This window comes from Tachysurus vachellii, chromosome 23, assembly GCF_030014155.1.
Source record: "Tachysurus vachellii isolate PV-2020 chromosome 23, HZAU_Pvac_v1, whole genome shotgun sequence".
Lineage (NCBI taxonomy): Eukaryota > Metazoa > Chordata > Actinopteri > Siluriformes > Bagridae > Tachysurus > Tachysurus vachellii.
Window position 1 is genome coordinate 16,977,905 of NC_083482.1, and position 12,500 is coordinate 16,990,404.

Sequence of the window (12,500 nt, forward strand, 5' to 3'; positions counted from 1 at the left end):
AACACTGAACACCTGTCCCAGTGTTACCTGTCGTGTGTGTGGATATAATAGATATCAGACTCTCCACTGGTGTCCCACAGGGCTCAGTACTTGGTCCTCTTCTTTTCTCCCTGTATACTCACTCTCTTGGTGAAGTTTCCTCACATGGGTTCTCTTACCACTGCTATGCTGATGATACACAACTTATCTTCTCTTTCCCACCCTCAGATGCCACAGCTTCTGATCAGATCTCACCATGTCTGGCAGAAATATCATGACTGCTCATCAGTTAAAGCTCAATCCTAGCAAAACGGAACTGCTGATCATCAACTGATTCATCCCCATTGTAATGATCTTGCTGTATCCCTGCACAACGATCTGATCTCCCCTTCAGCCACAGCTCACAACCTTGGGGTAACCATGGACACTCTGTCCTTTTCCTCTCATGTTGCTAATGTGACTCGCTCATGTCGGTTTCTTGTTTACAACATTAGAAGGATTCGGCCATTTCTGTCCACACAGGCTGCTCAGGTACTTGTTCAGTCTCTTGTCATTTCTAGACTGGATTACTGTAACACACTGCTGGCAGGTCTACATATGAACGCAATCCGTCCTCTGCAAATGATCCAAAATGCAGCTGCACGGCTTGTTTTAAACCTGCCAAAGTTCTCCACACCACCACACTGCTGCGATCCCTCCACTGGCTTCCGGTAGCTGCACGCATCAGATTCAAAACATGCTGGCCTACAAAGCCAAAACCAGACCATCTCCCTCTTACCTCAAAGCCCTCATCACTCCTCACACTGCACCTCACACCCTCAGATCTACAGCACTGCTCGACTGGTCCCACCATCTCTCAGGGTAAGAGGTAAGTTTACTACAAAACTCTTCTCTGTACTGGCACCAAGGTGGTGGAATGAACTTGCCCTAGAGGTCCGAACAGCTGAGTCACTGGATATTTTCAAGCAGCGGTTGAAGACCCACTTATTCAGGAAACACTTCAGCTAGCACTTCTTTCCTTATCTTTTGCATTTAAAAAAAAACACAACCTTTGACACTTTTTCATTGTAACTCTGAACAAATGTTTTAAACTCATGGTATCTTAAGTATGTAACTTAGTGATCCAGCATTAATGTATTCAATGTTAGAGATTTAAGCACTTATGTACGTCGCTCTGGATAAGGGCGTCTGTCACATGATGTAAATGTAAATGTAAATGTAAATGTAATAGACAATTAAACACTGCTCTGATTGTTCCAAACGTCCTCCACGTGACAGATGGTGCAGAATAAGCGCTTACTCAGGACGTCTACCACGCCACGGCCACTGCACGCCAGAACACGAGAGCTGTTTACATTTTCCCCTCAAGTTTCAGACTGTAATGGAGATTTGACAAATTGGCAAGCGGGCCACAAACATCTGTGTGTTTCCTGCAATGCATGCTGGGTTATTTACACAAGCTACAGGGCTTTTCCTCCTCAGCATTAAAACAAAACAAAGTTCCACAGCGTACACAAGCCACGAGTTTAGAAAGAAAGGAAGAAAGAAAGAAAGAAAGAAAGAAAGAAAGAAAGAAAGAAAGAAAGAAAGAAAGAAGGAAAAGATTCCAGCTCTCGGCTTTTAAGCTGTGATGTGAGTTTAGGACTTGACTCAGCAGATTTCTTAATGGTTTTGTCAAAGATCTGGCAACCCAGTATAGCTCATGATACCTGGATGTGCTGATTAGTCTGTCACACAGGACATGGGATCTCTGTCTGCTCATTTCAGACAGAGGTTTCTTTTATGTAATATTTCACAGTATCTCCTGAAAGTGAGGTAAAAAGATCTTCACCTCGCCGACTCGAAAGAACAGAAAAAAATGTGCAGAATCAAGTTTAATCATGGATTAAAGCTGAAGCTAATTTCAGGGCCAGAAAACCTAGAAAAACGTTATAGATGTATAGTGCATTATGTTGCCTTAAAGTCATTTCTATCTGTATCTTGATCTATAGTAGGAGCACTTCAAAAATATTTATTTATTTATTTGTTTAAAATAAATAAATAAAGACAGAAATAAATAAATAAATAAATAAATAAATGCTGCACCACACATTTAATGGTCCTGTAGCGTTGATTAACTGGAGGTGAATCTGTAAGGTCGGGATATTTAAAGATTTAAAGCATGTCCCTGTTTGTTCCTGGCTTTGGGTTCGACTCTCCGACCTCGGAGGCCGGACCGGACCTCGGGGTGTCTCTCGGCACGCCTCCGGAGCAGCAGATGTGGCATCGCAGTAGGCCAGCTGCACAAGGCGTTACACACCCCGGAGCCCCCTGCTTCCATCTCCATCTGCCACCACCGAACTACACACACACCACACACACACCACACACTACGACCTGCTGCTGGACTTCACCATTTATCAGACAGCTGAGAACTAGCATGTGCTAGTATGTAGAGGGGGCAGGATGCAATATGGCTGCTTCTGAGAGAGCTCGGTTATGAAGAACTGTCCGCTCCATGAAATTTCTTTGGTTATTGAAAATATCGGAAAATCGTTCATGCACCATCTGGTTCCAATTTTTTTCTCCATTTGTTATTATGCCACGTGCTGTATTTCATCAGTTTTGCTTTACTGCAACATTTTACAGGAAGTAAAAAAAGGTGCAGTCCATCAGGCAGAACATGCAACAGAAACACAAGGCTACCAGTTTAGCATTGCGCACATAAGAGTTTAGGGCACTCAGTGTCTCACACAGTGTACGACAAAACAGCACTAAATGTCGCTGTTCTAATTTGCATATTCATTGTGTCATCATGAGCATTTGCATATCAAAACACGAAGAAGGATTCAAAAGTAGATCTGAAGTCTAGATGGAGGATCAGATGGAAAACGGAGCTCAGTGATTGGTAGAGGGAGAGAACAGAGCTGAGTGATTCGACTCAATTAAAATAAGTTCAGGTAAAAAAAAAAAGTTGGTTGACTTTAACTTGTATAACCAGCAGCTGTGATGTGAACTGGGGAGCGAGATCGAGCACAGGACAGTTGCTAACATCAAACTACTTTCAAAAAATAATTATGCTATTAATTATTACTATAATGCTATTATAGATGGCTTAAGGTCTAGTAACAGGGTCAATAAATTAGCAAAAGCGCTGTCACTCTACATCAGCTTCAGGATTTAAAAGTGATTCAGATTCAGGATCAAATGGTGCTGCTCGAAAGTGCTAGCTTCCACTGCTTATTAGCTGCGCTAGTCTCGAGCAAGAATAAATCAGACAAAATCTCCTTTAGCTACAGAAATCCATTCTAGACTGTTTTTTTTTTAACACAGAAGACTTTTCCGTTGTTGCTCAGAAAGATATGAAGGAAATTAAAGCTAATTTAATTAAGACTTTTAATTAGGATTCGGTCTCACACTTGTGTCTGAATAAATTGTTAAGTCATAAAGTGTTCCAGCAGTGTTTGTTTTGCAAAGAAAATATAAAATCCCCTCCAATGTTTCCATAAATCCGTCTAAGGGGAAAAGTCACCGGTTGCCATTGTCAGAATCCCCGCTGACGAGCCCGTATTTATTTATTTTTTTACCTGCCAGGGATGCCGCGTGCATAATCAGAAATGTTATTAGAAGTAGAGCCGCACTCGCCTGTTAGTCCTGTTACCCGCGCTCGTAATAACTCTCAATATGCAAATGAACTCTGGGTAATCTATTAACGTCACTTCGATTTTATTTCAGCGCTCCAATTTAGCAGATCCTGACACATCGTCTCCGTACACGCGTTCATTTTGCCAGGAGAGCGCGAGGGAAGGGCGGAGGAGCCATGTGCCATCTGTCTCTCCGCCATAATGACTCGGTAATGAAGCCGCCACTAACGCCGGCTCCCTCAGGCCTCGAGTTTCACACAAACGACAACAGGAAAAAAAAAAGAAACAACTTTTGCTTTATTCGCTTTATTCTTCCATGTAGCAATTATTGTCATTCACACCTTTTCTTTGGAAAAAGAGGCGGGCCGCATGACTCGACGTTAATTACCCTGAGAGTCGATGAAAAACTCTCGGCGGTGCCAGAAGGCTTTATAATTCCAGCATATGTTCCACAGACCTGATAGGGGAATTCGCTCGCTCGTCTCGGTCCTCGCAAGTCAAAGACCCCATTAGTGAGGAAACGGCTTCGCTAAATCCAACGAGATTTGTCCAATCCATGCAAATGACTCTTAATTCCCATTGTGCCCGGACCTGCGTCGGTAAGTAACGGACTCGGATTTAATTGAGGTGAAATTGAAATGCTAGATAATCTCATGAATATACATAAGAGCACAGACTCTGAAAGCGTGGACCATCTTTAATCCCGCTAACTTTAAGCAGTGTGCAGGATTTGTCAGGCCTCATATGGCTCAGTCGATTATTAATATCCAGGAATCGGTGATATAGTTGGAGATTGAGAAGCTTTGCTTTATTTGATGATGGCAGCTTTGCTTCTTTGTAAAAAAATAAAAAATAAAAAAAAAAAATAAAACGTGCGGTGCGATTTAATGCTTTATTGTTTCATAAAAGCAGCATTGTGTGGAGGTTTGTGGCATATGAAGAAAATATTAAAGACAAGTTGTAAGAGTGAGAATGTTTCTCAATGTGGTATTATTAAATCTACATTATAGTTATTAGAATTTCTTCAGATGTGCCAAGATATTTAAAAAGTGTAACATCAAGTTACACAGATCAATATTTATCCTTGTTAGCATCCACTAGGTAGCTTTAGCTTTGAGTTCACCTTCTGAGTTCTGTGGATATGATTTTAAATATTACTTTCTCCTCTTTGAATAATCAGCATATCATTTGTGATTTGCAAATTTAAATTTACTCCTAAATTAAACGTAGACAGAAATACACATGCATTACAATACGCATTTCATGACCCGTATACTCTAAATGTCTACAGTATGTAATTGTCTTTATTTATGTGTAGATTAGATTGTCTTAATGTCACTATAATTAGCTAATGTAGCTAATTAGCTAGCACAGATTAGTCACATGTTCAGTATCGGTCACATTATAATGTTACCATAACGACTGTAAATTTTGTTCATCAACAACTTTAGCTAATTTAGCTAGCTAGCTACTTTAAATCACAAAACATTAGAACTCTTATCTGTTACTTATTTGCATAGAGTACGTGATTCGTCTAAATCCGTGGCGCTGATAATGACATCATAACCTGAGCTCGTACGTAGCCCCACCCTCAAAAGTGACTTTTGTGTAAGTTTTATACATTTTAGTTCTGTGTTAACAAAATTAGATAAGAACCAGCATCTACAATAGAGTTAAGTTTTTATACATCAGCCCCGGTCGTCATTTTGCAGCAGAAACTCACTGTTTCCATGGAAATATAAATTAAAAAAATAAAAGAACGAAGCTCTCACAGCGACTCAGTAATCCACTACAGCATTAGCTCTCATGTGTATGGTCCTAAGCATTGCCTACTTTTGTTTGAGCTACACGGAGCAGCGGGAAGATTAGATAATGACGGAGATTATCCTGAATTTCCTTTTTGTTCGGCTCCATCAGCAGAGCCTGAGGTCATCGACCACATCATCTTCCAGCACAGGAAACTAAAGCCAAGACATAATGTTCTTTTCTCCTCCCAATTTTTATTAAGCCGTGAGTCTTATCTCATACTGGACACACTGCAACATCTGCAGCATTCAATAAATAAATAAGTGGATTTGCGGAGACGGACTGACAAGACGGAGCATGAGACAAAAATAACGACACTTTCTCCAAATGAACTGTTGCAGCGGCGCTTTGTCCAGACTTCAAAGTAAAACATGACAACTTCTGCTAATCTTTTCGCACTTTATCCACACAGCTAACAAACTGGTTCTGGATCCTGTTCTGAAGTTTTCCATCTCTTCATATCCTTTATAAACATTCTGTTATGTTTAGCGTAGCAATGTTAATGCAAAAGCCTCCAGAATGTCACAGTGTGTTTATTAAATAAGCAGCAAAACGTCAGTTTGTGCTTTCGACATCACAACATCCTTCCTGTCTAACTATTTAAAGTCGTGAAAATGCTGTTGCTAGGCAACTGGGAATTCTAGACACTCGGCATGAATTAGCGAATGACTCGGGCTAAAGATTTAGTTCGTAGCCGTAGCGTTAACTTTCTTAAGCAAAAAGTGCAGAGAGGGTGGAAACCACCGAGAACTTCAACACTGTCCTCAGATGTGTCAATAAATTACTAAAAATGACTTACTAACTTACTCAGCATCAGAAATCGCTGCGTGAACATGTAGAAGATAGAGAGTTCTGCTTACTGAATATCATCAAGAGAATGATGTGATGATGCAATACTCTCCACACAAGAACTGTTTGATGATGTGGAATCGTCTCTTCTGTTTGACTACCTGAGCGTAACATTAGTATAATAGTAACATTGTCTTCTAGTAATATGGTGGTGTGGTGAAGCTGATACGAGGTCGATTTATTTCCTTGAGCAGCATGAACTATAGAGTGTTATTCCTTTTTTTATGGTCATCCCTTTATGAATGAAACTCCTCCAGTTACCTATTTACCTCTGACTGTTAATAGGCGTCGCCACTGGAGACTCCTTCCATAATTGTTACTGAAACATCTCATGAACATCTCATCTTTTTAAACTAATATTCGTGCTTTGAATGAGCCGATGCTGAAGAAAGACTTTAATGTAAACCTGTGTAAACTCATCAACACCGTCTGACCAATCAGAGGCCAAAATGAACCACATACAACCTCCAAGTGTTCGGGATGCAACCTGCCTCCGCTTTCAGTATGGCATCAAGGCAGGCAGTCGTGTGTGTGTGTGTGTGTGTGTGTGTGTGTTATTCACACTGGACCTGCGTGGCCTGCTCTTCAGCTTCCTGCTCATCATCGTGTGTGATTTATTTGTGGGTGGCATAAAGCAGATGGTGTAGAGCACCGGCCCTGATCCACACGTCTGTTCCAGCAATACGACACATTTTAACGCCTCAACACTCGCTCCAGGAAACAAACAAACAAAAAACCCCCAGAATTAACACCCACTTTACTCACCCCATTATTAAGTTTCATTTACAAAATCTTTTCCAATCACATCAAATCTCATATTTCTCCTCCAAGAGCTTAAACCAGTCCAGCACTCATTGTGAAATTAAATAAATAAATAAATAAATAAATAAGGACCCGAGTGTGTTAATGAGTTAAATTAACATAATCGAATTGAACCGAAGAATTTGTGTCAGTTTGTTTCATTGTAAGAAGACAATTTATTACAGCGCTACTTATTATTCACAAAAAGTATTGGAATGAAATAGGTTGTCAAAAACGAGTTAAAGCTCACGAGCTGGACATGAATTAATGCTTGCTGAATAATGTTTTAATGACCTGACCTGGACCTGACTTGAACTTACATTGTGTGTGTGTGTGTGTGTGTGTTTGTGTGTGTGTGTGTGTGTGTATGAAGAATTAGATTGTGACTTATAGATAAAAATCAGCTACAGGTTTAGTTTACACTTTCCTTCTTATTTATATTATTTGGAACATGAACTGATTGAGTGATTTATTTACTTTAATACTTAATTAATTATTACTGATATTATAGAGGCTGGCGAGGGAAAGACAGTTTATCTGCAATAAGTGAAAACAGAAATTAACACATGGATACACACACACACACACACACACACACACACACACACACACACAAGAGCTAAAATATTTTTTCCATGAAAATTGATGTTCTAAAAGCACTGGCTAGGACATTAAAAAAAAAAATAAATAAAATAACAGCAGAATCCTAACATATTTTTTTCGTCTTAATGGAAACTTCCCCCTGGACACGGTGTATATCAGACGTAACACAGACGGCATTCCAGACATCCACAGTTTATTTCCAGTTCTAAGTCAATTTTCCTTGAAATATTTTTTTGCAGCAGTCTACAGCCAGACGAATCGCCTTTCATCCACCGAGACATGAAACATCTCTGAGTGTAACACCGACTCTGTGAAGGACCTGTTTGTTTCTACCTTCCTTGTTTGGTTTCGTAACTCGAAGAGCTTTCGACTCGTCCCGTGCCTGTCTCCCAATACATAAATACTTTATGAGACCAAAACAAGTCAGGTCCGAGCCTAGTGAGAGAACGGTGGCTAATGTTTAATTAATCTGCAGCGTTGAAAAGAAAAGAGCGAGTCATAAAAGGAGGATTTTTTGTGCCGCTGCAGGAGAGCCATGGTGTGTCACCCTGGAGCTCGTTATCTCCAACACGTCACTGTCAAACCCTGATAACGCCATGGATGAGTTCAATCGAGTGCATCGCTGGCGGAGAGGGAAAACACACCCTCAGCCACCCACCCACCCACCCACAAACACACACACACACCCCGTCTTCTGTGTGTCTGTGTGTGTGTCGTTCTAGCTTCAGACACATGATGGATTACAGAAACAGTGTAGAAGTAAATGTCGTGTCCAAACAGCCAAAGAAAGAAAAGTTACTTGTCTGCGTTGGACCGCTGACATCCAGTCTATTAATCAATCAAGAGCAGGAATGAAATAAATGAGAACTGTAATGGAACAAATACAGTACAGTAATTATATAAAGGGCTAATGCTCAGAGTTCTCCACTGCCACTTTATTACATTTGCTGATGTAGTAAATAAAACACCAAACTCAATTAGTGTGTGTGAAGGTAGATAAGGCTTAGATTAGTGCTGTGAACCTCAGGATTTCACAAGACCTGAACCTGCTGAGATTGGATTTAGTGCAATGTTTCTTTATGTACAATATAACAATGCAGCAGTGTGTGATGTTAATGTGATACCATGTGATAGAATGTGATATGATTTAGTATGATGTAATAAAATATGACACAATGTGATATGATGTAGTATGATGTGATACCATATGACACTATGTGATACCATATGACACAATGTGATACCATATGATACATTGTGACATGATGTAGTATGATGTGATACCATTTGACACAACGTGATACCATATGACACAATGTGATACCATATGACACAACGTGATACCATATGACACAATGTGATACCATATGACACAATGTGATACCATATGACACAACGTGATACCATATGACACAATGTGATACCATATGACACAATGTGATACCATATGACACAACGTGATACCATATGACACAATGTGATACCATATGACACAATGTGATACTATATGACACAATGTGATACCATATGACACAATGTGATACCATATGACACAATGTGATACCATATGACACATTGTGATACCATATAACACAATGTGATACTATATGACACAATGTGATACTATATGACACAATGTGATACTATATGACACAATGTGATACCATATGACACAATGTGATACAATATGACAATGTGATGCCATATGACACAATGTGATACTATATGACACAATGTGATACTATATGACACAATGTGATACCATATGACACAATGTGATACCATATGACAATGTGATACCATATGACACAATGTGATACTATATGACACAATGTGATACCATATGACACAATGTGATACCATATGACACAATGTGATACCATATGACACATTGTGATACCATATGACAATGTGATACCATATGACACAATGTGATACTATATGACACAATGTGATACCATATGACACAATGTGATACCATATGACACAATGTGATACCATATGACACATTGTGATACCATATAACACAATGTGATACTATATGACACAATGTGATACCATATAACACAATGTGATACTATATGACACAATGTGATACTATATGACACAATGTGATACTATATGACACAATGTGATACTATATGACACAATGTGATACCATATGACACAATGTGATACAATATGACAATGTGATGCCATATGACACAATGTGATACTATATGACACAATGTGATACTATATGACACAATGTGATACCATATGACACAATGTGATACCATATGACAATGTGATACCATATGACACAATGTGATACCATATGACACAATGTGATACTATATGACACAATGTGATACCATATGACAATGTGATACCATATGACACAATGTTATCACATTGTGTCATATATATGGTATCACATTGTGTCATATGTGATCATATGGTCATATGGTATCACAATGTGATATGATGTAGTATGATGTAATAAAATATGACACAATGTGATATGATGTAGTATGATGTGATACCATATGACAAGATGTAATACCTTATGACACAATGCGACACAGTGAGAGTGGAAGTGGCTAATGTGTTCAGGCTCTGGGTTACAGATCCATAGGTCGTAGGTCAGAGTTTCAATCCCCAGCACCACCGAGGACGAACTGCCCTTAACCCTCTCTTCTCCAGGACTGACTCGGTGTTCTGACCCTAACACACTGTGACATGTGACTGAATCATCTCACTACGCTGTGATACACACTGTATGTGACAAAGAGAAGCTGCTTCTTCATCATCAGACTGATGATTGCCTCTGACTGATATGTGATTATTCAGAATCAGGAGCAGGATTACTGTTAATGTGTGAATGATGATGATGTAGAGGAGAATTCTTTCTTTCTTTCTTTCTTTCTTTCTTTCTTTCTTTCTTTCTTTTAATTATTATGGGTGTTGCAAATAAAACTAAAGGAATAAATAAACAGTACAAAACCTCATATTTGTGAAACAGAACAATTTTCTTTACTGTATTTATGGAAGCATTTATGATGAGAGGCTCTGAATGCCATCACAACAGCAGCAGTAATCAGGAGCTCCGTGTTATATAAAAGTCACGACAGCTGCTGATTTTACTTTGATTGAGATTTTTATAAATAATAGATGGAAACACATTACACTGTAAGCTGGTAGGATTCCTGTGCATTCCTTTCTCAGGATAGTAGTGTGGATGTGTGTAATGGGCCGTGTGTATTGTGTTGTGTGTACAGGGTGTATAAGAGTCTACACACTCCTGTTTATACAAATAATAAAAAAAAAGATCAGCTGCTTCTGTAAGATTTCCTTTATCTCCTCTTGATCTTATACGACTGTCAAAGAAAAGAATTAAAAAAAAGTGACATTTAGAATTAAGTTGCTATTTATCTCCTAAATTTACCTACTAATTTTCCCCTAACGATCAAGTCTGAGGTGACGGTGGTGAGGAAAAAATATGATATGAGGAAGAAACCTTGAGAGGAAACAGACTCAGAGGTGAACCTCATCCTCATCTGGATGACACTGGACAGGAAATAATGTCAATGTAAATAATGTCAATTCTACAACAGTTTATAATCGTTCACCCGAGAGCTCCTGAGGAACAAATGGGTCATCGTAAACTCTGAGTTCACCAGAGACCCAACGCTAATTCCTTCCTGCCGAAGTTTTTAAAGCACTGCTGATGAAGATCAGAGCCTGTGCAGGATCTCACTGTGGAACTGATTAGATCAGTATAGATTAAAAAAAGAATTTCCAAAACATTAGATGTACCACAGAACCTAATGAGGTCCATCATCAAGAAGACAGGATGTCCCTCCAAAACTGACGGAAGGACACAAAGAAAAGGTAACATGGATACTGCCAAGAGACCTCCAGAAACCTCCACACTGTTAGAAATTGCTGTTAATTTATGGTGACATTTTAACAGCATGAATTTCGTTTCTTTACTTGGGTGAAATGATGTAAACTTTTTTTTTACAGCATTACCGTATTTATTACTCGAAGAAAAAAAAAAACAGTTTTTAACAGTATTTTTGGAACAGAAAACCGCAGTGAGGATTTTCACCAGTCTTCCCACTGTGAGCTTTGCTCATCAGTACACACACAATTCCTTATATTTGCAAATTAAATAAAGTCGTTTTCTGGATATTGGAACTGTGAATGTTTTTATATTCTCTGTTCAGTGAAAAACGTGACATTGTGATGTAGATCTGTTTGTCTGACTCAGATCACAAGAACACGGTGAGTTTCATCCAACATGAGATACTAAATCCCTACATCTAAAATCTCTCTCTATATATATACCTAAATCATAAGAGAATATTAAAAATAATCTTCATTTGTGTTCTGAAATTGAACGAAGCGCTGATAGGTTTGGGTGAGGTGAAGGAGACGACTTTAAAAATATTGAGAAAAAAATAACGTGAAGTTAAATAAATTATAAAAATGTGAACAATAATTTCATAATCCGGCACGGTGGCTTAGTGGTTAACACATTCACCTCACACCTCCAGGGTCGGGGTTCGATTCCCGCCTTCACCTTGTGTGTGTGGAGTTTGCATGTTCTCCCCGTGCCTCGGGGGTTTCCTCCGGGTACTCCGGTTTCCTCCCCCGGTCCAAAGACATGCATGGTAGGTTGATTGGCATCTCTGGAAAATTGTCCGTAGTGTGTGATTGCGTGAGTGTATGAGAGTGTGTGTGTGTGCCCTGTGATGGGTTGGCACTCCGTCCAGGGTGTATCCTGCCTTGATGCCCGATGACGCCTGAGATAGGCACAGGCTCCACGTGACCCGAGGTAGTTCAGATAAGTGG

The 12,500-nt window shown here is 39.4% G+C and overlaps 1 protein-coding gene across 1 annotated transcript in view; it reads right to left on the reverse strand.

The window, feature by feature from the left end:
- Positions 1 to 12,500, reverse strand: part of cdh8 (cadherin 8) — a 116,267-nt gene that overhangs the window by 49,608 nt on the left and 54,159 nt on the right. The gene's annotated exons all lie outside the window — the stretch shown is intronic.